Here is a 27,234-nt window from a genome sequence, read left to right as displayed (position 1 = left end):
CATCAAAATTAAAACAAAAAAGGCTTTAAATATTTCACTTTACATGTAATGAATATAGAATATATGAAAGTTTACCTTTTTGAATTACATTATAAAAAAAGGAACTTTTTCATGGTATTCTAATTTTTTGAGATGCACTAGTAGAGCTAATGCAGGAAAAAAAAGGAGACAATTGAGAGGTGGTATCTTTAAGGCAAAAATAGAGTATAAAAATAAAATAGAGAGTAATTTCTTCAGTGGCAACATAAAACAGGCTTGTGAGGGTTTAAACACCTTATTGGGTAAAACTGGTAAAAAAGAGTGACAGTCCTGTGAACTTCAGTCAAAGTTCTGTGGATGAATTAAACCAGTTTTTTTGTAGATTTGATACTGTGGATGACAGTGCTGAGTGTGATGAGATTTGTAAAAATCTCCCTGAAAGACCACCAGTAGTTATCACAGAGGATGCTGTTGTCAAATGTCTTACCAAATTGAAGCCAAACAAAGCTACTGGCCCAGGTGGCCTTAAAGCCCGTCTACTCAAAGACTGTGCTTTACAAGTAAAAGGAGTCTTTTCAAGGTTGTTTAATTCCTTAATTGTTACTGGAGTGCCTAGGGTGTGGAAATTGTCTACAATAAGGCCTATACCAAAAAAGCCAGGTGCTAGCAAGCCTGAAGATTTTAGACCTATCGCTATTACCTCTGTACTGTGTAAAACTATGGAAAGAGTTTTGGTAGACCTTTTGACAACTACAGTTGCCAGTGTGTTAGATCCGCTTCAATTCACCTACAAGAGTAACAGAGGTACTGATGATGCTGTGTTGGTTCTGTTAGACTCTGTCTCAAAGCAGCTCACACTTACTAAGGGCTATGCCAGGGTCCTATTTGTAGATTTTAGTGCAGCTTTCAATTCCATAAAGTTACACATTCTTCTGAGAAGGTTGGCCAATCTTAATGTCGACAGGGGCCTGATTCTCTGGATCAGAGATTTCCTTTCCTGCCACCCTCAGAGGGTATCAGTTGGTGATACTCAATCAGGAGTGTTTACTATAAGCACAGGCTGTCCACAAGGCAGTGTTTTATCACCCTTGTTATTTTCTTTATTTACAAATGATTTTGTTCTTAATAATGACACTGTTAAATTGATTAAATATGCAGATGACATGGCCTTAGTTGGCCTGTTTCAGAAAAATGATCCCTCTGGTGAGGCCACCTACTCCGCCCATGTGAAGGCCCTGTAAGCATGGTGTAATAACAGCCAGTTAGAAATAAATGTGACAAAACAAAAGAGCTACTCCTCTGTATGAAACAAGGCCTGACAACAGAGCCAGTCTCACTCAGTGGTCAATGTGTTGAAACTGTGCAAACTTTTAAATATCTTGGCACATTTCTTGACTGTCAGCTGTGTTTCACTGAGAAGAAAGATTATATTTTTAAGAAGTGTTCTCAGAGACTCAACCTTCTCAGAAGATTGAGCCGTCTTGGGGTTAGCCCTCAGATTCTAGAGCTTGTGTATACAACACATATTGAGAGTATCTTAACATTCCATCTCCCTGCTTGGTGCGGACACTTAAGTTGTAAGTGCAAAAATAAATTAAATAGGATTGTGTCAATGGCAAGCAAAATAGTGGGAAAACCCCAAAAACATCTAGCTAACCTCTACACTGAAAGGCTGAGGAAGAAATCTACAAGAATAGTGGCAGACTGTTTCCATCCTTTTTTAGCCAATTTGAGCTTCTGAAGTCTGGGAGGCGCTATAGGGCCCCTCTGGCTAAAAGTGTATTTAAAAAATCTTTTATTCCAAATGCCATTAGCATTCTTAACTCAACAAAGTAAGTGATCTACAGACACTGATAACTGCTATTTGTTTATTTTATTTTGCACAACCCTTTGTGTTTGTTGTCTGTGTTGCTGTTTGTCAAGATGTGTTGTTGAAATGTGTGTTGTTTTGCATGTTATATGTAATGGTGAGCCAAAGATAATTTTCCACCTTGGTGGACAATTAAGATTTATTCTATTCTATTCTATATAAATCTAATATACCATGTGCTGGTAATTATGGATTCTCTTCAGTGACTGGCATAGTACTATTTTCAGTCCCCCCAGGATTTTGCAGGCCTTTTTTGTGATTGTTGTGGGCTAAAATGTCTGATGTTGCGGGGGGTTTTCCAAAAAAATTGCGATGAAAGTTGCGGTGTTTTTTAGGTTTTTGTTGTGATTACATTGCGGGAGGAAGTGAAAGTTGCGAGAAATTGTTGCGATTTTCTCTTTTTGTGATTAAAATTGAGTGATATGTTAAATATTAAGTTATTACTGAAAAACTACTGATTAAAAAAACAAAGGACACTGAGGTCAAAGGTCCTATAAACAACTTTACCAATATAAAAGATTACCAGGACTACAAAAATGCAGAAAAATAGGCTTTACTTATCCAAATGCACCTGTTGGTTCAAAAGTTAAAGTGCATAGAACCTCACAGCACAACATGAAGTTACCTTAAAATATAATATAAATGCCTCAGCTTTCATGTAAAAAAAAAAAAAAAAACTATTAATACTAGTGCTGTGTGCAGGCAGTCTCTCCTGAAGACTAAATTAAACAATAATTATAAACTAATAAAATAAATGGCTCAGGCTTCATAGAAGAAAAAAAAACAATTTGAACAGAATCTCACAGTATGATGCTGAAGCTGCCTAAACAATGGAAAATAAAATACCATTTTGGCAAAAATGTTGGCATCCATTAATTTCTTGTATTAAGTAAAAATAAGTGTATTGCCGCCATAATAATTGCTTCAGCTAAAAATCTGAAATTTGGTATATTTGTACTTGGCCCCATTTGCCTGCATATCCTTTCGTGCCAGATGGATGTGAATGAGTAACATGACAGCGGTTACATAAGTCTCTAACCCCTTGGTTCTGTGTTGGTCAAGCCATCTAATTCTCTGTGTTTGATGTTGCCCTTCGTTTGTGTCTTATAAAAGAAATCCAACCAATCCATGGTTCTCAATTCCATAATAATCACGTTTAGCCACTTTCCTGCACTTCAGTGTCTGTTGTAGCTCTCTCCACCACTAGGACAGCATTAGGATTGGTGAAGAGGTTGGCTATCTCTCTGTCTCCCACTCTGAGATTCAAGAGATTCAGGAGAGCTTTATTTTCAATACATCCATATACAAGTATACAGTGCATTGAAATGCCATTTCCCTCAGGCTCCTCATGGTGCATTTATAGAGAAATAGAAGATTACAAAACAAGGTATATAAATAACTTTGTCTATAGCTATCTAAGTGACATTTGTAGCAAACTAAACATCTAATGATCTAAACATATAGCTATCTAAATACAGTCAACAAAATAAATGACAAGACAAAGACAGGTACAAAGTGGCATTGTACATTTGTGTGCAAATGTTAATTTTATTGCAAAATACAAGAGACTGGAGTTCAGTTTGAAGAGATCAAGAGTTCAAGTTTTACCAGGATATGACACAAGAAAAGACAGGTGCAAAGTGAGCAATGCGCAAATGAGCAGTGTGCAAATGAGCAGTGTAGAGCAAATGGATGAGAAATGATGAGAAACTGTAGTTTCAGTTTGAACTGTCTGACTACTGTCAGTTCTTTGTGGGTAACAGTGAGTTGAGGACTGGGTGAAGAAGCTGTTGCAGTGTCTGGCAGTGACAGTTCGGATGCTTCAGTACCTTCTGCTAGATGAGTGGGACTTGTCCTGCACTTTGCTGTTGGCACAGCAGACAGTGTGCTTCTTATAGAGTTGGGAGATAGGTGGGAGAGTGACCACAATGACCCTTTCTGCCATCCTCACTATCCACTACAGTTACTTTTGTTCAGCAACATTGCAGTTCCCAAACCAGAAAGTGACGTAACACCAGAGAACATGCCCGATGGTCCCTCAGTATAATGATGGGAGGAGGGAAGTCCTTCTTCATCTTTTGCAGAAAGGATAGACACTGTTGGGCTTTCTTGGTGATCGTGGTGGTGTTCAGGGTCTAGGAGAGGTTGTCTTCCATGTGCATTCCCAGGAACTTCACACTGCTGACTGTTTCAGCAGTAGAACCATTGATGTGCAGTGGGGAGTGAACAGCAGGATTGTTTCTGAAGTCAACAACTATCTCTTTACTCTTAATGACATAAAGAGTCAGGTTGTTGTCCTGACACCATTCCACCAGGTGTTTAACCTCTGCTCTGTATGCAGACTCATTGTTACTAATAAGACCCACTACTGTTGTGTCATCTGCAAACTTGATGATGACTGGGCAGCACAGTCGTGGGTCAGCAATGTAAACAGCAGCATAAAGCATTTTTTGGATTCTGTATTAAAGAATTTAGTCCACAGATTAAAAATAAAATTAAATATTTCACATAGGTACTGTTTGATTCCATTATGTCTGCTACTCTATGCTGTCCATAATTGTTATTACTTTATTTTCTATAATTATAGCCTGACTAAATATACTTGTATTATCTTATGATCATTTCCTGTGTGCTTTGGTAAACTGTCTGAATACGGGCATTTCCAGAGTTCAGAATTTATCCTGAACATTCCATTAGCCCACAGCTGAGATAGATTAGGAATGGGTTAATGATCTGTAACAATGCAGTTTTTGCTACAGTGAAGGTGTGATAAGTACAAGGTGTATAGTCTTGACTTTGTTTGTACTAATCATTCTAAGGTCATCATGCCATCAGTCTTCACTCATGCTAAAAGAAGTAGTATTAATACTGTAATAGTATTGTATTTATCAGTGTCTCAGAAAATGGACACTGAAACACTTGGACTGATACAAAAACACTTACAATTTGGTATGGTTAAATGGCATTTTATATATACGGTATGTACATATATTTTTTAATTGACTTAGTCAAGATATACTTGCAAATAAGTCACATAGGAATAGAATAAATAAAATAACTGCAATACTATATTAACTGACCAATTTTAAAATACTTAATAAAACACAATATAAATAAGCACAGTGAATTTTATTCATGGTGCGTAGTTTAGGTTGTCTTTTGCAGCTTTCTTTCAGTTTGTTCCAAAATATAGTGATAGTGAGTTGATTGTAATGCATGGCTTTTAATGATTGATACATTGCTGCAGTCAGCAAATCATGTAATTTCCATTTCTTCTTTTCTTTTTTGGTCTACAAGTGAATTTATGATACACTGTGTTCTAGGGCAGGGAGAAAAGGTTTTTGCATGTAATAAGACATCTTTTTTGTGCCACCATTAAACGCCACTGCTATAGGACTAAGGACTTTTGCCATGTGTTTTTAATGACATTAGTGCAGGATCCAGCTCAGCTACACTTCTTGCAGCAGGAAAAGAATGCACAGAAACCCATAGGGAATTTATGTGGGAAGTATTAAGGTTCCACCTGATATGACTGACAGACCATGTGCCCTCCTCTATCACCGATGTAAAAGAGGCTAAAGGATTTCAGCTTCCAAGCTAAATTTCCTTCTCTAAGCAGTATGATTCCATAATTTTTTCAGTGTTCAATATAAAAGCATGTAATGCACACTTGGAAATTAATTATTTAAAGTAAAATTTTCTGATGCCTGTCCAAAAGCATTTGGGTCTTTTTCTATAATGTCTAACAAGGTTGAATACACAGCTTTTATATTCTTAGGCATGAAAACTTCCCTCTTGAATTCACGTGACATATTGTCAGTAGAGCTCAAATCTAGAGAAGATCATTAGACTGTTGCTCAGTGGTCCAAAGTCCTCTTTTCAGATGAAAGCAAATTTTGCATTTCATTTGGAAATCATGGTCCTAGAGTTTGGAGGAAGAGTGGAGAGGCACAGAATCCAAGGTGTTTGAAGTCCAGTGTGAAGTTTCAAATGAAATGCAGAATTTACTTTCATCTGAAAAGAGGACTTTGGACAATGGAGCAACAACCCAGTTCTTTCTCTCCTTAGCCCAGGTAAGATGCTTCTGACATTGTCTCTGGTTCAGGAGTGGCTTGATATTTGGAATGCATCAGTTGTAGCCCCTTTCCTGAAGGCATCTGTGCATGGACTGACACCAGCCTCAGTCCACTCCTTGTGAAGCTCTCCCAAGTTCTTGAATTGACTTTTCTTGACAGTCCTCTCAAGGCTGCGGTCATCCCTGTTGCTTGTGCACCTTTTCCAGCCAGCCTTTTTAGCAATGGCCTTCTGTGGCTTTCCCTCCTTGTGGAGGGTGTCTATGATTGTCTTCTGGATAACTGTCAAGTCAACAGTCTTGCCAGTGATTGTGGTTGCATGTACTGAACTAGACCGAGAGATACATGGCATCTATACTGTTTTACTGAAACTTGAAATGAAATATTCTTATATTTTGAGATACTGGATTTCTGATTTTCATGAGCGAAAAGCCATAATCATCAAAGTTAAAACAAAAAAGGCTTGAAGTATTTCACTTTATGTGTAATGAATATAAAATAAATGAAAGGTGACTATTTTCAATTAAATTACAAAAAACTTAATGTTTTCCATGATATTCTAACTTTTTTGAGCTGCACTAGTATATTAATAATAAAAAAAAAATGCTAGTGGTGACTTCCAGCCAATATATCACCTAAGCCATATTATAGCCTATAACATTCTAAACACAAACAGCAAGAGTAATTACACCTCGCATTCATGTACAGAACACATGTTCAATATTCACTTCTCTCACACAATGCATGCTGTTTGCTATACATATAAGACCAAACGATAATGAAAATGCAAAGTGTTACTATTAATTACAAAATTGGATGGAAAAGGAAAAGCATTTTAGTTTATTATTGGGCAATTGTTCATCAGAAAGGCCAAAATTTTGAAATTAAGATTGCCTTAACTTGTCAGCTCAGTGATACTGCTAAAGTATGGAATCCAAGGCAAAATGTACTGAAAACCATATTTAAAAATCATCATCTCAATTATAGTAAAAATCAATTATATCACTTCAGAGAAATCTTGGTTTGAATTTTAAGAAAGCAAAATTCTGTTTTTTTCTGACATAATTCCTTTCCTGAATTTTCTTTCCTCATAAACGATTTTGCATTCAGAGTTAAACATAGCCAAGTTTTCTATGCTTTTTTAGGGTCAAAAGATACCCCATACAGTGCGGAATTTTAATTTAATACCATTATCTTAAGTACTGCAACTTTAAAAAAAAAAAGTCACCACATTTAATTGTGAATGCAATGATGTTACCTGATTACAAACAGGGCAAATTATGAAGACAATTATTCCCCAAACACCTAAATAGTCTTTCCACTTTCACTACTGAATTTAAGTTGAGTTAACTGATGTTAATGCTTGCTATTTATTCAATTAGCTGAAGTTGCTATTGTCTGAAGTCAGCTAGCACTCTGCACAATGGTGCAATAGATAAACAACTATTCATTCATCACATTACTGTCAGTAACAGCACCAAAACACGAGTTTGGAGAAGCCTCCAAACATGGGTCTAGAAGCCCCAAGAGTCTCAGCGCCCTCTATCATCTGACTACTAATTACACCTGTTTCTCATCCGGCAATTACCAAGCACTTCTATGTACACTCAGCTCCCACTTCACGAAGTATCATCTCATACCTTTACCAAGCCATTTGTTTTCTGCCAGAATTCCAGTGTACAACCTGTGTTTACATTTATCACTGACCTCATCTTTTGCTTTCTCTCCATTGCATTGTTTGCTGATCAGCTGACCCTCGCTTGTTTCCAGATTACAATTCCCGCTGTACGTTTTGGCTCAATGTGCTGTTGAAGAAGCCCCCAGTCTCCCCTGTGCCTGCATCTGTAAGTGCCTGCATTCTGACAGGATACTTTGCCTCACTATGGATGCAGCAGAGGAGATGAAGCAAACTACACTCAATGCTCAAGGGCATTTGTTAGGTGAACATCAGCAGATGCTCAGTGACCTCAATACCAGGATGGCACAGCTTGCTGCTGTAATGTCGCAGGCCCTCCTAACATGCCCCTCATCTCCTGTCGGTGCAGCTCAGCTCATTCCTCTTCCCTACAAGTTCTCAGGTGAAGTTTCCCAATGTAAGGGCTTTCTGCTTCAATGCTCCCTGTACTCTTCGCTCTCTGGAGTTTCTGATGAGCAGAAGATTGCAAAATTTGTCACCTTACTCATGGGTAAAGTGCTACAGTGGGCCAGACATGTATGGGGGCATGGTGGTGAACACACCATTGCCTACAATTGGTTCCATGAACTGTTTAAACAGGTTTTTGACCACAAACCCAAGGGAATAGAAGTTGGAGAGAGTCTCTTCACAATTAAACAAGGAGACAGATGAGTCACAGAGTAGGCTCTGGAATTTCACACAGTAGCTGCTAGTAGTGGTTGGAATGAGCCTGCATTAAAGGCTACATTTCACCAAGGGTTGTGTCCAGAAGTACTGAGCGAAATGGGTTGCTGTGATGAACACTTATCCCTAGACTCCCTCATTAACTTAGCCATCCATCTGGACCACCTAATCCAGAAAAGGCCCTCACTATGAACATCAACCTCTCCTTCCATCGACACTCCCATGGAGGTCTCTCATACACATTTACAGTGGTCAGAGAAAGAAAGAAGATGGTGAGAGGGGCTATGCTTTTATTGCAGTGATGCCAACCATATCATTGCCAAATGCCCAGTCTGCACACCTCAGGGAGTTGCGGCCTGTCAAGCCAACGAGCAACCCAACCCAGTGAGTTCTTTGACCAGTCCTCCAACACAATCTTTCAGATTATCTGTGTTACTAGTCCTGCCAGATTCGACTCATGTCCTCTCTGCACTTATAGACTCAGGGGCCGAGGATAATTTCATCAACTGCTCGGTCATCCAGCGACTCTACCTGTCCACTGACACCCTACAAAGACCCATGAAAATAAAGACCATCGATGGGGGGCCCATTGGAGAGGGTTTAATCACCACTCACACCACTCCTCTTCAGATTCAGGTGAGGACCCTCCATTCTGAGTGCATCTCATTGTTCATCACCCAAACTGCTAACCATGACATCATTCTAGGGTACCCCTGGCTCCAACTCCATGACCCCTTAATTTCCTGGCAGCAGAAGGATATTTTACAATGGTCATCAGCTTGTTTCAAAAATTGCTTACAAAGCCCTCAGTTGTAGCCTAGTAAACTAGACCCACCCACCTAGCGGCCAAAAATATTTTTGCCTACGAGTGGGTCTAGCCTCGGACCATATCAACAACACACCCCGGGCATCAAATCGTGCCCACCAATCACAACGCAAGGTTTTTGTTTGGATTCTTTGGGTGGGCTTTTGCAGGAGTGATGACAAGGCTGTGCGATGCTGGAGAAAGCACAACAGGAAAGATGGCTACCACTAGTGAACAGCGCTAGTTTGACTCCGCTTTGGAATCAGTTTTAGAAGAATTAGACTTGGAGTTTTTGTTGAAACATGAGCAGGAAGAGGCTCTCCGCTCATTCCTTTTCAAGAAGGACGTTTTCGCTGTTTTGCCGACCGGCTATGGCAAAAGTCTGATCTACCAGCTGGCTCCGCTCGTATCCAAAAGGATGGCGCTAGTTTGTGCAGTACGAAGAATTAATAAACAGCTTTGAAACATTACTTTTTGATTGTTTCTTATTTTCCCGTTATTTTAAATTTAAAGGAAATTATTTCACCAAACACCACTAAATAAAAACTCTCAAAAACAGTTTAAGCAAACCCTTGAAAAACACTTGAAAAAAAAGAGTGTATGTTAAGTATGTGGTACAGACTCCAAACTTGTGGTCATTATCTCCAAACTTCTTAATATCTAGAACCTATTTATTAATTAATACGCATTTTGAAAAATTATTTATTTCAAGGCCTCCCCCACTGCTTTCTGTCACTCTGACTATGTCACAGTCACTGTTGCGCTGACTGGTCAGAGCATTGGCCTATATGCACAGAGACAGTTTGAAAGACAACGGGTTGTTCCTACCCACCCCCTTCGGAAATGTCTACAACTGAGGCCAGACTAAATATTCACATTTAGTCTGGCTTGCCAGGCTACCTCAGTTGGCCATTTCATCCACATCTGTAGAGAGCCCTCTATCTGATTCCCTTGATAACCTTTCAGCCTGTTATCTGGACTTAAAGGTGGTGTTCAGTAGAAGTAAGGCTTGTGACTTACCCCCTTACTGTCCCGAAGATTGTGCCATCAACTTCTTCCCAGGCACGAGCCCTCCTCATAACCGAATCTATCCCTTGTCCCTAAAGGTACCTCTCTAGCACCTGAAAGCTTCTTCTTTGTGGAGAAAAAAAGGAGGAGGTCTCCAGCCCTATATTGATTACCAAGGACTAAATCAAATCAGTGTGAAATATCCCTATCCACTCCCTCTGGTGCCTGCAGCCTTGGAACAATTAAGAACAGCAAAAATCTTTTCCAAACTGGACCTCCACAGTGCACATAACCTAGTAAGAATTCAAGAAGGGAATGAAAGAGAATGGAAACTGGCCTTTAGCACCACTGCTGGCCATTTTGAGTACCTGGTGATGCCTTATGGCCTTTCTTTGGCACCCAGCATATTCCATCTCATCTCATTATCTCTAGCCGCTTTATCCTGTTCTACAGGGTCACAGGCAAGCTGGAGCCTATCCCAGCTGACTACGAGCAAAAGGCAGGGTACACCCTGGACAAGTCGCCAGGTCATCACAGGGCTGACACATAGACACAGACAACCATTCACACTCACACCTTCGGTCAATTTAGAGTCACCAGTTAACCTAACCTGCATGTCTTTGGACTGTGGGGGAAACCAGAGCACCCGGAGGAAACCCACGCGGACACAGGGAGAACATGCAAACTCCGCACGGAAAGGCCCTCGCCGGCCACGGGGCTCGAACCCGGACCTTCTTGCTATGAGGTGACAGCGCTAACCACTACACCACCGTGCCGCCCCAGCATATTCCAATGTCTGATTAATGACATTTTAAGGAACATGCTGGGCAAATTTGTCATTGCTTGCATTGATGATATTTTGATTTACTCCCCAGACAGGGAAAGCCATGTGGAACATGCCAGGTCTGTACTATCCTGTCTGCTTGCAAATCACCTCTTTGTCAAGGCTGAAAAGTGCCAGTATCATCCATCCATCCATTATCTGTAGCTGCTTCAATCAATCAAATTTTATTTATATAGCCCTTTACAATAACCGAAAGGTACCCAAAGTGCTTTACATCAAAGCCATAAAACATAACACTAAAACACAAAACAATGTTTTGTATAAAACAATACATAAAAACAGGGGTTTTGACTGCAGAAGGTGCCACAGGGTCACAGTGCCAGTATCATGTCAACCAGATCTCTTTCCTTGGATACATAATTAGTTCTGAGGGAGTAAGCATGGACCAGGCTAAGGTCTCTGCCATCACATCTTGGCCCAGACCCACATCAGTCAAGGAATTACAATGCTTCTTGGGCTTTGCAAATTTTTACCAGCACTTCATTCGAGGCTTCAGTATGATCACCACTCCTTTAACATCTCTGCTAAAAAATATTCCCAGACGCCTCCAGTGGAACCCAGCAGTGGAGGAGGCCTTCAACCAGCTCAAGGCAGCATTTAGCTCTGCTCCCATTTTACAATATCCGGACCCTACCCTACCAAGCCGTTTATAGTGGAAGTAGATACATCGGAGATGGGAGTTGGAGGGGTGCTTTCACAGCACTTCAGAGAAAGGCCAAAGTTGCACCTGGTGGCCTTCATTTGCAATAAACTTGCACCCATGGAGAGAAACTATGACATTGGTAACCGGGAGCTCCTAGCGATCAAACTTGCTTTGGAAAAATGGAGACATTACAGTGCCTTGCAAAAGCATTCATCCCCCTTGGTGTTTGTCCTGTTTTATCGCATTACAAGCTGGAATTAAAATGGATGGGGGGGGGGGGTTTAGCACCATTTGATATACACAACATGCCTACCACTTTAAAGGTGCACATTGTTTTTTTTTATTGTGACACAAACAATAATTAAGATGAAAAAACAGAAATCTGTAGTATGCATAAGTATCCCCCCCCAAGTCAATACTTTATAGAGCCACCTTTTGCTGCAATTACAGCTGCAAGTCTCTTGGGGTATGTCTCTATTTGCTTAGCACATCTAGCCACTGAGATTTTTGCCCATTCCTCAAGGCAAAACTGCTCCAACTCCTTCAAGTTAGATGAGTTGTGTTGGTGTACAGCAATCTTCAAGTTATGCCACAGATTCTCAATTTAATTGAGGTCTGGGCTTTAACTAGGCCATTCCAAGACATTTAAATGTTTCCCTTTAAACCACTCCAGTGTAGCTTTAGCAGTATGTTTAGGGTCATTGTCCTGCTAGACTGTGAACCTTCGTCCCAGTCTCAAACCTCTGGCTGACTCAAACAGGTTTTCCTCCAGGATTGCCCTGTATTTAGTGCCATCCATCTATCCTTCAGTCCTGACCAGCTTTCCTGTCCCTGCAGATGAAAAACATCCATACAACATGATGCTGCCACCACCATGCTTCACTATAGGGATGGTGTTCTCAGGGTGTTGGGTTTGCGCCACACATGGCGTTTCCCATGATGGCTAAAAAGTTCAATTTTTTTCTCATTTGACCAGAGAATCTTCTTCCATGTGTTTGGGGAGTCTGCCGCATGCTGCTGGGCAAATTTCAAATGAGATTTTTTAAGCAATGACTTTTTTCTGGCCACTCTTCCATAAAGCCCCACTCTGTGGAGTGTATGGCTTAAAGTGGTCCTATGGACTACTCCCATCTCCGCTGTGGATCTTTGCAGCTCTCTCAGCGTTATTGGTGGTGTGTTTGTTGCATCTCTGATTAATGCTCTCCTTGCCCTGTCTGTGAGTTTTGGTGGTCGGCCTTCTGTTGTCAGGTTTTTAGTGGTGCCATATTCTTTCCATTTTGCTATAATGGATTTAATGGTGCTCCTTGGGATATTCAAAGTTTGGAATATTTATGACCCAACCCTAATCTATACTTCTCCACACCTTTGTCTTTGACCTGTTTGGAGTGCTCCTTGGTTTTCATATTGCTTGCTTAGTAGTGTAGCAGAGTCAAAGTCCTTCCAGAACAGGTTGATTTCATCTCATCTCATCTCATTATCTGTAGCTGCTTTATCCTGTTCTACAGGGTCGCAGGCAAGCTGAAGCCATTCCCAGCTGACTACGGGCGAAAGGCGGGGTACACCCTGGACAAGTCGCCAGGTCATCACAGGGCTACAGGTTGATTTATACAGATATAATGTGACAGATAATGTGACACTTTGATTGCACACAGGTGGATCTTAATCAACTAATTATGTGACTTACAGTTAGGTCCATAAATATTTGGACAGAGGCAACATTTTTCTAATTTTGGTTCTGTACATTACCACAATGAATTTTGAACAAAACAATTCAGATGCAGTTGAAGTTCAGACTTTCAGCTTTAATTCAGTGGGTTGAACAAAATGATTGCATAAAAATGTGAGGAACTAGAGCATTTTTTTAAACACAATCCCTTCATTTCAGGGGCTCAAAAGTAATTGGACAAATTAAATAATTGTAAATAAAATGTTCATTTCTAATACTTGGTTGAAAACCCTTTGTTGGCAATGACTGCCTGAAGTCTTGAACTCATGGACATCACTAGACGCTGTGCTTCCTCCTTTTTAATGCTCTGCCAGGCCTTTACTGCAGCGGTTTTCAGTTGCTGTTTGTTTGTGGGCCTTTCTGTCTGAAGTTTAGTCTTTAACAAGTGAAATGCATGCTCAATTGGGTTGAGATCAGGTGACTGACTTGGCCATTCAAGAATATTCCACTTCTTTGCTTTAATAAACTCCTGGGTGGCTTTGGCTTTATGTTTTGGGTCATTGTCCATCTGTATTATGAAACACTGATTATTTTTTTGGCTGCATTTGGCTGGATTTGAGCACAGTATGTCTCTGAATACCTCAGAATTCATCCGGCTGCTTCTGTCCTGTGTCACATCATCAATAAACACTAGTGACCCAGTGCCACTGGCAGCCATGCATGCCCAAGCCATCACACTGCCTCCACCGTGTTTTACAGATGATGTGGTATGCTTTGGATCATGAGCTGTACCACGCCTTCGCCATACTTTTTTCTTTTCATCATTCTGGTAGAGGTTGATCTTGGTTTCATCTGTCCGAAGAATGTTCTTCCAGAACTGTGCTGGCTTTTTTAGATGTTTTTTAGCAAAGTCCAGTCTAGCCTTTTTATTCTTGAGGCTTATGAGTGGCTTGCACCGTGCCGTGAACCCTCTGTATTTACTTTCATGCAGTCTTCTCTTTATGGTAGATTTGGATATTGATACGCCTACCTCCTGGAGAGTGTTGTTCACTTGGTTGGCTGTTGTGAAGGGGTTTCTCTTCACCATGGAAATTATTCTGCGATCATCCACCACTGTTGTCTTCTGTGAGTGTCCAGGTCTTTTTGCATTGATGAGTTCACCAGTTCGTTCTTTCTTTCTTTCTTTCTTTCTTTCTTTCTTTCTCAGGATGTACTAAACTGTATATTTTGCCACTCCTAATATTGTAGCAATTTCTCAGATGGTTTTTTTCTGTTTTCACAGCTTAAGGATGGCTTGTTTCACCTGCATGGACCGCTCCTTTGACCGCATGTTTTCTTCACAGCAAAATCTTCCAAATGCAAGCACCACACCTCAAATCAACTCCAGGCCTTTTATCTGCTTAATTGAGAATGACATAATGAAGGAATTGCCCACACCTGCCCATGAAATAGCCTTTGAGTCAATTGTCCAATTACTTTTTGTCCCTTTAAAAACAGGGTGGCACATGTTAAGGAGCTGAAACTCCTAAACCCTTCATCCAATTTTTAAGTGGATACCCTCAAATGAAAGCTGAAAGTCTGGACTTTATGTCCATGTCCATTATATAACTACAACTTGAATATGTTTCAGTAAACAGGTAAAAAAAAAAAAATTGTGTCAGTGTCCAAATATATATGGACCTAACTGTATATGTCTCAAGATGGCGCCAGTGTGTTTGTCGGCCTGCCATCTGCTCTGTGAGCTCTTACCTGTCCGATCATTGTTTGGTCTGTACCTGCTCCTCTCCCTGCTGCACTGGAAATACTCCACTGCTTTTCGGATTTATGATCACCAGACACTGCTACATATTAAGGACTCCCTAGAACTTTTCACCAGTGGTAGTCCTGCCACTCACAATTGGCATCATCATACGTTTGCTCACCTTCCCACAGAGTGCATTCGCTGGCTTCCCTGTTGCACTGCCCACCGCAAGAAGCGTTGCAAGCGCTGGGGCAAACGCGGAGGTTTTCGAGTGAAGATCAGGAGCCGGGCGAGTTCTACCCTCTCACAACCAGGGCACATGGGGTGGGATGATCTCTTCCTGACCCGGCGTTCGTGGGACCGGAATAACTCTTGCCATGTCTCCATTGCTCCACTGACTACCCTGACGCCCGACAGCCTAGTTCGATCGAGGCCACGTTCTATGCTCGACAGCTCTGCTCGACCATGGCCACACATCCGCAGTGGCAGGGTAAATCCCCGGAACATTCATAAGTTGGAATACTCTTGTTGTCTTCAGGACATGGCTCATTCTGTGGCTAGGATGGCGCTAGTCAACAGCAGGTCGGTGGTGAACAAAACTTTTATACTGAATGACTTTTTCTCCCATCATGATCTGGACTTACTGTTCCTAACTGAGATCTGGATCGCTGCTGGAGTTGGTGAGTCTTCTGCCTTTGGTGAACTGTGCCCTACAAACTGTTCCTTCATTAGCACTCCAAGGCGCATTGGAAGAGGAGGCGGAGTAGCTTTTGTTTACAAAAATATCTTCAAAATACAGTCGATTCCTGTAGAGACATTTTCTACTTTTGAACTTCAATGCATAATAGTGGAATCTAAAACTAACCCGTTGGTGTGTGTATTGATATACAGACCCCCAAAGCCAGAGAAAGATTTTATTGCTGAATTCTCAGGCTTTCTTTCTTATTATGTGTCCGTGCATGACCAGTTATTAATATTGGGTGATTTTAATATGCATGTTTGCTGCCCAGACAAACCTTAGTATTCTGTGATGTATTGGACTCTTTTGGCTTCACTCAACACATAGATCAACCCACCCATACACTGGGTTACACCCTTGACCTCATTTTGTCATATGGTTTCGCTGTAGATAACATTATTATTGAGGAGGCTACTTTCTCTGACTACACACCTATCCTATTCAACACAATCCTTCCCAGTCCTGTGCAGACCGTCAGAGCTCTTGGTCACTACTCTAGACGCATAAACTCACTCACTACAGCTCAGTTCTCAGACTGTTTTCTCAGTAAGGCTGTTGCTACTACTTTGTCTACAGCTGCATCTGCCTCATCTTGCCCAGATGAACTGATTGCTTTATTTCATTCCTCCTGCACATCTATTCTCGATTTAGTGGCTCATCTCATCTCATCTCATCTCATCTCATCTCATCTCATCTCATCTCATCTCATCTCATTATCTCTAGCCGCTTTATCCTTCTACAGGGTTGCAGGCAAGCTGGAGCCTATCCCAGCTGACTACGGGCGAAAGGCGGGGTACACCCTGGACAAGTCGCCAGGTCATCACAGGGCCGATTTAGTGGCTCCTCTTAGTTATAGACGACCACATTTCAAATCTCAGGTCAGATTAGATGAAGCTACCCGCTCTCTTAGGCAGGCCTGCTGGAGAGCTGAAAGAAAATGGAGGAAAGATGGTCTCACTATCTCCTTCAAAATCTTTAAATCTTCACTAAAATCCTTTCAGGCAGCTGCTAAAGCTGCCAGAGCTAAGTATTTCTCTGATATTATTAATCAGCACTCTAACAGACCTAAAATTCTGTTTAACACTATAAACTCAATCATAAACCCAGCACTCTTACCAGCTCCTGTCACCAATACTGATGCTTGTGAGAAATTCTTTGAATTTTTCATTGACAAGATTGAGAATATCAGAGCTCAGTTCCCCCTCCCACCACCAACCCCCCTTTATGTCTCCCCTGGCCCTATACCTAGTTTCAGTCAATTTCATAATATTCCCCTTGCAGATTTGAAGGACTTAGTCCTACGCATGAAACCAACCTCCTCTCCTGGTGATGTTGTCCCCTCTTATATTATTAAAGAAGCTTTTGATGTAGTTGGTCCCTCCATACAGGTAATTATTAATTCGTGTCTATCATCTGGTGTTGTTCCTGCGTGTTTTAAGTATGCGGTTGTCCAACCCCTGCTTAAAGGGGAACAGAGGGCAATATATAGAGTAAATATAACAATAAAACACACATTAACGAACCTTATTCAAGACTTACAAAAGTTTTTTGTTCTAAGGTTGGAAAGTTATAGTGTTTTGAAAGTAGCTCGAGCAAACTATTTCCGCAGTTTGAACAGCCCGCCATGATATTAATTTTATCCAATCAAAATGCACGTTCATTTTCTCTGCGTAACACTCATGACGTATGTACCGGTATGTGCCCAGTTGTGTTGGCTCATTGAGGTTGGGAATAGCACGTGTGAATCGGAAAGTAGGATGAATTGTAAGTGATCGGCTACACAATGCCACAGTGTGTTGCTTTCGGGTGTAATAACAGGACCGATGGAAAGCATAACGATCCTCCAGACGTGTCTTTTCACTCGTTTCTGCTGAAAAACACCAAGCGAGTTCGAGCTTTCTTCTCTTCTTTCGTCATCACCGGAGTCGAGAGTACCTCTCCTAGGTTCAAACTGGTCCCCTTCTAAGCCATAGCCTGCTTGCAGTGTGTCTTGCGGGATCTCTTCGTATAATTCGACAGAGCTGTCACTTTCACTTGATGCACCCGACGCCATGATTACACGCTTCTCTCCTAGTGCAGTGGGTAGGGCTGACGTCACGGTCTTTTAAAAATGGCGACTCTTGTGCCGTTTAGCATACCGACTATTATATTTACAATTACCAAGATATTTCGTTGTTTTCTAGTATATAAATTTGATAGAATACTTAAGAATATGTTACTTTGTCACATCAGCAACTGTATATATTATATTTGGTACCCCTTTAAAAAGCATAACCTGGATGGTAAATGCTTGAGTAATTACCGCCCTATCTCGAAGCTCCCTTTCGTTTCCAAGGTGCTGGAGAAAGTCGTGCTGTCCCAGCTGCTTCCCTTCCTGTCTGAGCACAACATTTTAGAGTCGTTCCAGGCAGGTTTTAGAGCACTCCACAGTACTGAAACAGCTCTGCTCAAAGTGACTAACGATCTACTGCTCACTCTAGACTCAGGCGAGAATGCAATCTTGGTCCTATTGGACCTTAGTGTGGCCTTTGATACTGTGGACCATGACATCTTCCTCTCTCATCTTGAGGAGTGGGTAGGCATTAATGGGACAGCACTGCTTTGGTTCAGATCCTATCTAAAACACAGAACCTTTTCCGTATCTCTCGGTCATTTCTCCTCTTCCTCAGCCCCAGTCTCCTATGGGGTCCCGCAAGGCTCTATTTTGGGTTCAGTACTTTTCTGTTTGTATATGCTCCCCCTAGGTAACATTATTAGAAAGTATATCTCCTTTCACTTCTATGCAGATGATACACAACTGTACCTCCCCTTTAAATCTAGGGATTCCATACAGCCAGTATTGGATTGTCTTGAGGACATTAAGTGCTGGATGACCAACAACTTCCTCCAGCTAAATAATGACAAAACTAAGGTTATCATTTTTGGTCCTCCCAAATCTAGATCCTCAGCGGCTGATAAGCTTGCTCATCTCTCTCCATACGTTAAATCATATGCTAAAAACTTAGGTGTCACTCTTGATTCAGAATTCTGCTTTAAAAAGCAGATTAGTACTGTTATTAAGAATAGCTTCTTCCAGCTGAGAATGATCTCCTGTCTCAAACTTTCTTTATCCTTTGAAGACCTAGAAAAAGTCATCCATTCCTTTATTACATCCCGGCTAGATTACTGCAATTCCCTCTATCTTGGTCTCCCCCAGTCTCAATTAATGCGTTTACAGTTGGTGCAAAATGCAGCTGCTAGAATGCTGACAGGTACCAAGAAGAGAGAGCACATTACCCCTGTCCTGGCTTCTTTACACTGGCTCCCCATTAGTTTTAGGATCCAATTTAAAGTCCTACTAATAGTCTACAAGGCACTGCATGGTCAAGCCCCTATTTACATCTCAGATCTTCTGAAACCACCCCCTGCACCTAGGTCCCTCAGATCTGCTGATAAAGGTCTCCTCCATGTGGCCCGGACTCACCTCAAACAAAAAAGTGATGGGGCGTTTGCAGTAGTGGCTCCAAGTCTGTGGAACTGTTTGCCCCCAGACATTAGATTCGCCCCCTCTATCTCCTCTTTTAAATCCAGGCTCAAAACTCACCTCTACTCACTGGCTTTTGCATCCTCTTAGCTGCCCATTCCCTAGTTCTTTTTGTAGTGGGTGTTATTTAATGTTGTTGTTCATTTGTTGTTTGTGTAATTCTGGCCTCTTTGTCTATCTGTCAATCTCTGTGTTTGTAATGTGTATTTTTGTTGCAGCTATTAATGTATCTTTTCTTTTTGTGTTTGTTTGTCCATTTTACTTCTGATTTCTTAGCTACCCTATGTACAGCACTTTGGTCAGTGAAAACTATTTTAAATGTGCTTTATAAATTAAATTTACTTACTTACTATTTACTTACTTATGAAGTTAATTGGATGGACCAGCTCTTATTTAGGGGTTTCATATGAAAGGGGGTGAATACTTATGCACAATCCAGATTTCTGTTTTCTCATCTTAATTATTGCTTGTGTCACAAAAAAAAAAACAACAATATGAACCTTTAAAGTGGTAGCCATGTTGTGTAAATCAAATGGTGTTAACTCCCGAAAAATCCATTTTAATTCCAGCTTGTAATTCAACAAAACAGGACAAACACCAAGGGGGATGAATACTTTTGCAAGGTACTGTAGCTGGATTGGGCCACACACCCATTCATGATTCTAACCGACCATAAAAACCTAGAATACCTAAAGACCAGTAAACATCTTAACCCGAGGCAAGCCAGGTGGGCCCTGTTTTTCACTTTGTTCTGATTCACTATATCATAACACCCCGGATCTAGAAATGCTAAAGCAGATGCTCTCTCCAGGATCCATAACCCCTCAACCCATACCTTGGAACCCACTCCCAAACTTCCACAAGTGTTTCATACAGGCCATTAGTTGGGACATTGATAAGGAGATTCAACAGTTGCAGACCTCTAATATTCCTGAGAATTGCCCCCCCGACTCCTACATGTTCCACCTGACCTCAGAGGGAAGCTCATCACCTGGGCCCACACTTCTCCCACAACGGGTCATCCCAGCAGTCATCGCACATATCAGCTTGCAAGAAACAAATATTGGTGGGAGAACATGATTTCGGACATTTATCAGTATGTCTCCTCTTGTTCAGTATGCGCATAGGCCAAGGTACCTTGTGCCCCACCTGCTGGAAAACAATGCCCTCTCCCAGTGTTTCAGAGACTCTGGTAACACATAGCTAAGTCCATAGCTGTGGACTTCATTATGGACCTACCACTATCACAGGGCAACATAGTCATCATGGTAATCATCACCAGATTTTCTAAAGCCATACGACTTATCCCAGTACCTGGCCTACCTACTGTTTTTCAGATAGCTGAACTAATCTTCAATCATGTCTTCTGCTATTTTGGTATTCCCGAGGATTTTGTAAGTGACTGGGGTCCTCAATTCATTTCCAGACTGTGGTCCAATTTCATGGAGAGATTTGGTGCATCAGTAAGCCTCACGTCCGGCTACCGCCCACAGTCCAGCGGCCAGGTGGAACGGACAAACCAGCAGGTGGGTTGTTTCCTGAGAATATTCTGCATGAGAAACCAGAGGGACTGGGCACAGTTTCTCCCTTTGGCTGAGTATGCACAGAACTCTCTTAAACACTCCAAGTCAGTTAACACCATTCCAGTGCATGTTCGGCTATCAACCCCCCTTGTTCCCATGGGATGACACACCCACCCAGTTACCAGCCATTGATGCCTGGTTCCAGAAAAGCCAGCAGGTGTAGGAGGAAGTGCACCAGAGGCTGGAAGTAGTGAATGCCAAATATAAACAATACACAGACAAACACAGAAGTGAGAACTCAAAATATGCCTCAGGAGATTGGATATGGGTCTCCACAAGGGACCTAAGGGAACCAAACATATGCAAGAAACTACAGGCATGTTACATTGGCCCATACAAGGTATTACACAGGATCAAGGTATCCTACAGGCTAGAGCTCCCACCTCACAACAGAATGGCACTTACCTTCCATGTCTCCTACCTGAAACCAGCTATACAAGGTCCCCTAGCCATGGACATTCCTACCCAAGAGCCCCCACCCTTGGACATCATTGGTGAACCCATCTACCAGGTAAATAAAATCATAAACTCCCTTCGTGTACAGGGGCAGCTAGAATACCTGGTAAATTGGGAGGGCTATGGTTCCAAGGAACAAAGTTGGGTCAACTCCAGGGACATATTGGACCCGGTCTTGACACAGGAGTTTCATAGCCAACACCCTAGCAAACCTGCACCAAGAAGAAGAGGGCGGTTCAGAAAGATAATAGCTCCCAGACGGAGCTCCTCGGGGGGGGGGTTTCTGTCAGTAATGGCACTAAAAACATGAGTTTGGAGCAGCCTCTAAACATAGCCACTCTGGACTGCAAGCCCCAAGTCACAGCACCCTCTATCTATTACACCTGTCTCTCATCCAGCAATTACCAAGCACTTCTATATATATACTCAGCTCTCACTTCCCCAATTTGTGAAGTATCATCTAGTATCCTGTGTCTAACTTTACCGAGCCATTTGTTTTCCGCCTGAATTCCAGTGTATGACCCGTGTTTACGTTTATCAACGACCTCTCTCCCTTGCATTGTTTGCTAATCGACTGACCCTCACTTGCTTCTGTATTATGATTCCTGCTCTACATTTTGGCTCAGTGTGCTGTTGGCTAAGCCCCCAGTCTCCCCTGCGCCTGCATCTGTAAATGCTTGCATTCTGACAATTACCACTGTCTGTTTCCGGTTTTCCCGCCATCTTCTTCCCTGGGTGCCAGAGGGCTTAGGTCTTTTTGACAGGATTATGATATATATTTTAATCATATCATGTTTTATGGTCAGTGTCACTCACTATTTCATATAACTCATCTATCCCCCACAACCAGGTAATTCTAACTAAGAGTGCATAGGGGTGATACACAGGGTTGATTTAATAGGCTATTATGTTGTTGTGGGCTTTTTGTAATATTTCAAAATAATGGTATTAATATAGTATTAATAAAAAAATAGAAAAAGGTAAACAAAAATCCCTCATTGGGGCATCTCTCTGGATGGACGGTACCCCTAGCATTCGCCTATATGACCTATGCGACAGGCCGGCTGTGATTTTTGGTGTAGAAATGATGGACTATTACCAGCTGCCTTATTTTACATCTAATAACACTGTTTATTTTTTTCATGAAGCAGAAAAGAGAAATACCCTAAATACAGAAGAGGGAAGAAGTGATAATACAGTACACATCATTTATGCATCACAATACCAACGCTGGAAAGATTAGGAAGATTTCCGTGCTGCTGACGCCTCCTCTCTCTCTCTCTCTCTGTCATTTTTCATGATCTGTACTTCTTCTCTTTTGTTCACTGTGTATCTTATTCTTGTAATTTAATGTTTTTGTTCTTGTTGATTTTGGTAGTTTCTTCTCTCATTCCCTTATGAAGCCACTCTCTCTGTTTTGCTCTTTTTGGAAGTCTTTATTTTTCTATAAAACTTTGGATAGCTTACTGGAACCCTCTCACGGTCAATTCTGAATTCAAGGGATTGCTTTGATTTTCTTCTTTTTTCTCCTTTTGTTTTACCAACTGTCCCTACTGTTTTCACTGTTATTTTAAGTTGAATTTACTCACTTTTTCTGCTTCTATGTAATAAGGACATGTGATGTGTGAATTTTTCATAAGAGTAATCACCCTTTGAGACCCAAAGCTTCATTTTTGCTAACCTGCTTTAAAGCAGGGATGAGAGTTTTCCGCTTTTTGGCGGAATTCCACTTTTTTTTTCAGTCAAAATGGACCTTTTTTATATTGTTGCAAATTCGTTGAGAAAATTTTAGGGGGGTAGGGTATAGGGATGTTAACCGATGACCGTTTGACCGGTGGTTGATTTTGGAGCGGAGGACTTGGAATTCTGTGTTGTAAACACTTGGGGTGTGCCATGCGGTGTAAGGACGACAGCTGATGAATCAGAAACATCCATTCAGTCATGTCCCGCCCTCCTGCCCCAGTTAAAGACAGCTGACAAATCAGAAACACCCATTCAGTCATGTCCCGCCCTCCTGCCCCAGTTAAAGACAGCTGACAAATCAGAAACACCCATTCAGTCATGTCCCGCCCTCCTGCCCCAGTTAAAGACAGCTAACAAATCAGAAACACCCATTCAGTCATGTCCCGCCCCAGTTGAACACAGCTGCCACTCGGCGAAAGAAAAAAGTGTAGACACAGGCTTTTTAGCTTACAAATTACTATTCTGTTTTTTTTTTTTTTTTAATTATTATTAGAAGGCACATCGAGTTTAGTCCTGCCTTAGCCAGTGCATTCTGAAAGTATGTTTCGGTCTGTAGCCAACAATGCATGTTATTTCAGATCATATCTCTCCACACAAACTAAAGGCGCAGATGCCGACTTTTTCACAGCTGAATCGTGCAGATCCGATTGCTTTCTTTTGAGCATACAGAATTTACTCTGATGAAATTACTCAGACACTCCAACGCCCCCCCTAAAAAAAAAAATCGGATCTTTGCACGATTCAGTCGTGAAAAAGGCGGCATCCGCTAAAAGGCGCGCTGTTTGCATCCCTGTTTAAACTCACAAGGGAGCAAAAGAAAGCAAGGCTGGAGCATGTGAAAAATCAAGAGGAGTTGGCTAAAAAGAGGGAGAGGACCAACAAGCTTTTAGCTCTTGCTAAAAAGCTCAAAATAAAGAAGAAATAAATTTTCTGCACCATGAAACTGTAAATAGTTGTATATATTGTAAATAAACACTTTATAGAACCAAAGGAAAAATGTATTTATAAATCATATAAACCATTATTTAATATAGCAGTGAATGTTTTACCTTAGTTTGGATTTAGAGCAGCAAATTTGAAGTATCATGCTGGTGCTCACCTGGAATGTATATGCAAAATTTATCACAAAAGGCCTATGTCAATGTTTCCTTTACATAGGTGTAGTTGATCTTTATCAAATGAAAGTTTAAGTATGTACTTGAAAGAGAGTTCTACTTTTGTATAAGTGTCAATTTTGTAAGCAAACAGGGTATGGTATTTCAACAACATTTGTAAAATTTTGATGATAAAATAAATGGTTTTTAGGGTAAAAAAACTCTAAAATCCATGAGCTCCCGGGGGCTTCGCCCCCTGGGCCCCCACCGGGGCTTCACCCCGGGACCCCACTGGGGGCCTGTGGTCCCCAGACCCCCGGCTAATTTTTCAGATTTTTTCATCACGAGCCACTCTCATCCATGTTAAAGGCAAGCACTTAGTAAAAGGGGTGTGTTAAAAGTAGAGGAGCTGGAATAAAGAGGTAAAAGAAGGGAAAGATGTTTCAATTATATATACTCAATCATAGTCCAATAGCACAGATATAGAGTTCAATTCAGAACTCTTATCTGTGCTATTGGACTATGAGGCTTGGCAGGAATACTCTGGGGCACAACCATGAAAAAAGCTCTCAGAGAGTACCGTGAAGACATTGCAAGCTGAGGTGGGGAGAAGTAGAGAAGTATAGAGAGACTGTATGGAAAGTATTTCTTTTTTTACATTAACTTTGCACAGATTTGAATAACTGTAAAAAAAAAATCCCAACAATTTCCCTCTTTTTTCTGTCTGGAGAATTTAAAACTATGCTTAGAGTGATTATACTACACAGTCAAGTCAATTTATTTGTATAGCGCTTTTAATAATAGACGTTGTCACAAAGTAGCTTGACAGAAAAATAAAGACTTTAAACATATGAACTAATAACTTTATCCCTGAAAAAATCTATCTATTCCTACTGAGCAAGCCTGAGGTGATGGTGGCAAGGGAAAACTCCCTCAGGTGACATAAGAAAGAAACGTTATGAGGAACCAGACTCGAACCAGACTGCACAGTTGTTTCTCTTCTGATTTTAAATGCAGTATTGTATTGATTTTTTTTATTGTATTGCATTTTAAATGCAGAATATATCATATTCTGTTTTTTTATTTACATTTTATACAGTGTCCCAAATTTAGGGAATTGGGGTTGTAATTGTGGACGACATGAACCTCTTCGAAGACTGTTTTGGTAATGTTGCTGATGTCCAAAGCAATAATAATTAAAACTGGGACAGAAACACCTTTTATCTATAACTGTAAGTCCATCTGAGGTTTTTACTGTCCTGTAGTTTCTGCCATGTAAGCTCCATATAGCTATTTGCCTAGGATGGGGGAATACACTGAGGTGCACTGAGGGTTTGTTAGGGTTTTGCTGGGGTTCTAACCTGGTTCATTAGTGTGATAATCCAGCAAACCCCCACTAGGCCACCAGGGGGATGACTCAAGTGCAGAGGCGTGAGGCGGAAGTAGAAAAGTATCAAAAAGTTTATTTACAATATTTACAGTCCAAACAAAAATATAATCCAAAAAACGCTCAGAAGATGAAGGGAAAAATAAAATATCCAAAAGGTCAAAGTTAAATACAAAAGCAAAAAACTAGAAAAGAAAAGGCAAAATACCAATGCTCAGGATATCAAAAAACAGTAAACACAAAGTCCAAAAAGCAAAGCAAAGTGCAAAATCAAAGAGACAACGGCAAGGAACACGGAACAGAGGTAACTGGAGCTAAACATAACAGCAGAAAGACTCCGTGACAAGAGGACTGAACTCGGGTATAAATACACAAACTTAAATAGGCCACAGGTGACACTAATGAGGACTAGGCGTGGCACAAGACACATGGAAAACAACAAACATAAAACACAGAAACAGTGGAGGCCTCTAGAGGCCAAAACAAACATGACAAGAAAATGAAATAACAGCGGCCTCTAGAGGCCAAAGCAGTCCCAGTCCTAACAGGGTTATGAAGGGCCCAGGCCAAGCATCTCATCTCATCTCATTATCTCTAGCTGCTTTATCCTGTTCTACAGGGTCGCAGGCAAGCTGGAGCCTATCCCAACTGACTACGGGCGAAAGGCGGGGTACACCCTGGACAAGTCGCCAGGTCATCACAGGGCTGACACATAGACACAGACAACCATTCACACTCACATTCACACCTACGGTCAATTTAGAGTCACCAGTTAACCTAACCTGCATGTCTTTGGACTGTGGGGGAAACCGGAGCACCCGGAGGAAACCCACGCGGACACGGGGAGAACATGCAAACTCCACACAGAAAGGCCCTCGCCGGCCACGGGGCTCGAACCCGGACCTTCTTGCTGTGAGGCGACAGCGCTAACCACTACACCACCGTGCCGCCCCCAGGCCAAGCATGTACTTAAATATTTCTCCATTATAATCAGATCAGTATGAAAGGATAAATCAGGTCATATATGTGCATGTGTGTGTGTGTGTGTGTGTGTGTGTGTGTGTGTGTGCGTGCACATACACGTGTGCATGTGTGTTAGATTGGGGGGTATCACTGGGAGTAATAAATCCAGATCCTAGCACAGGAACACTGGGGCCCCCATTCACACCTGGCACTAACATGTGTTCTAGAGATCATAAATGGTCAGTACAGGTGTGAATGGGGTCAAATTCATCTCAAAGAAGATGCATTGTGAACTGATCATTCAAACCACATTTCAGAGTTGGGACACAAGTGAAGTTAATTTATTTGTTAAGCGCTTTTAACAATGGACATTGTCACAAACCACTTTAGAGAAAGTGAACAATTTTACACATATGAACTAATAAAATGATACTGATTAAATTTAAACATCCCTAATAAACAAGCCTGAGGCCATATTATCAAGGAAAAACTCTGAGATGACATGAGGAAGAAACCTTGAGAGAAACCAGACTCAAAAGGGAACCCATTCTTATTTGGAAGATAACAGATAGTGTGATTATAAATAACTCCCTTCTATAAGTGTATCCTATTTGGCCAAAAAGTAAAATTGTATAACTGGGAAATTTATTATAGTTTTAACATGAAACTATTTTGTTGACATTATCAGCTGTTCATTAATGGTGAATTGAGTGTGACTGTTCATGACAACTGCAGTCCTAAAGTTATCATTGTAATTG

General features: G+C 41.2%; 1 protein-coding gene across 1 annotated transcript in view; it reads left to right on the top strand.

The window, feature by feature from the left end:
• The window catches only part of il1rapl1b (interleukin 1 receptor accessory protein-like 1b), a 1,244,729-nt gene that overhangs the window by 261,544 nt on the left and 955,951 nt on the right, over nucleotides 1-27,234 (top strand). The window lies entirely within an intron of this gene.

This window comes from Neoarius graeffei, chromosome 27, assembly GCF_027579695.1.
Source record: "Neoarius graeffei isolate fNeoGra1 chromosome 27, fNeoGra1.pri, whole genome shotgun sequence".
In the NCBI taxonomy this organism is placed as follows: domain Eukaryota; kingdom Metazoa; phylum Chordata; class Actinopteri; order Siluriformes; family Ariidae; genus Neoarius; species Neoarius graeffei.
Note: the sequence above shows the minus strand (reverse complement) of the source record. Positions and strands in the feature narration are given on the sequence as shown.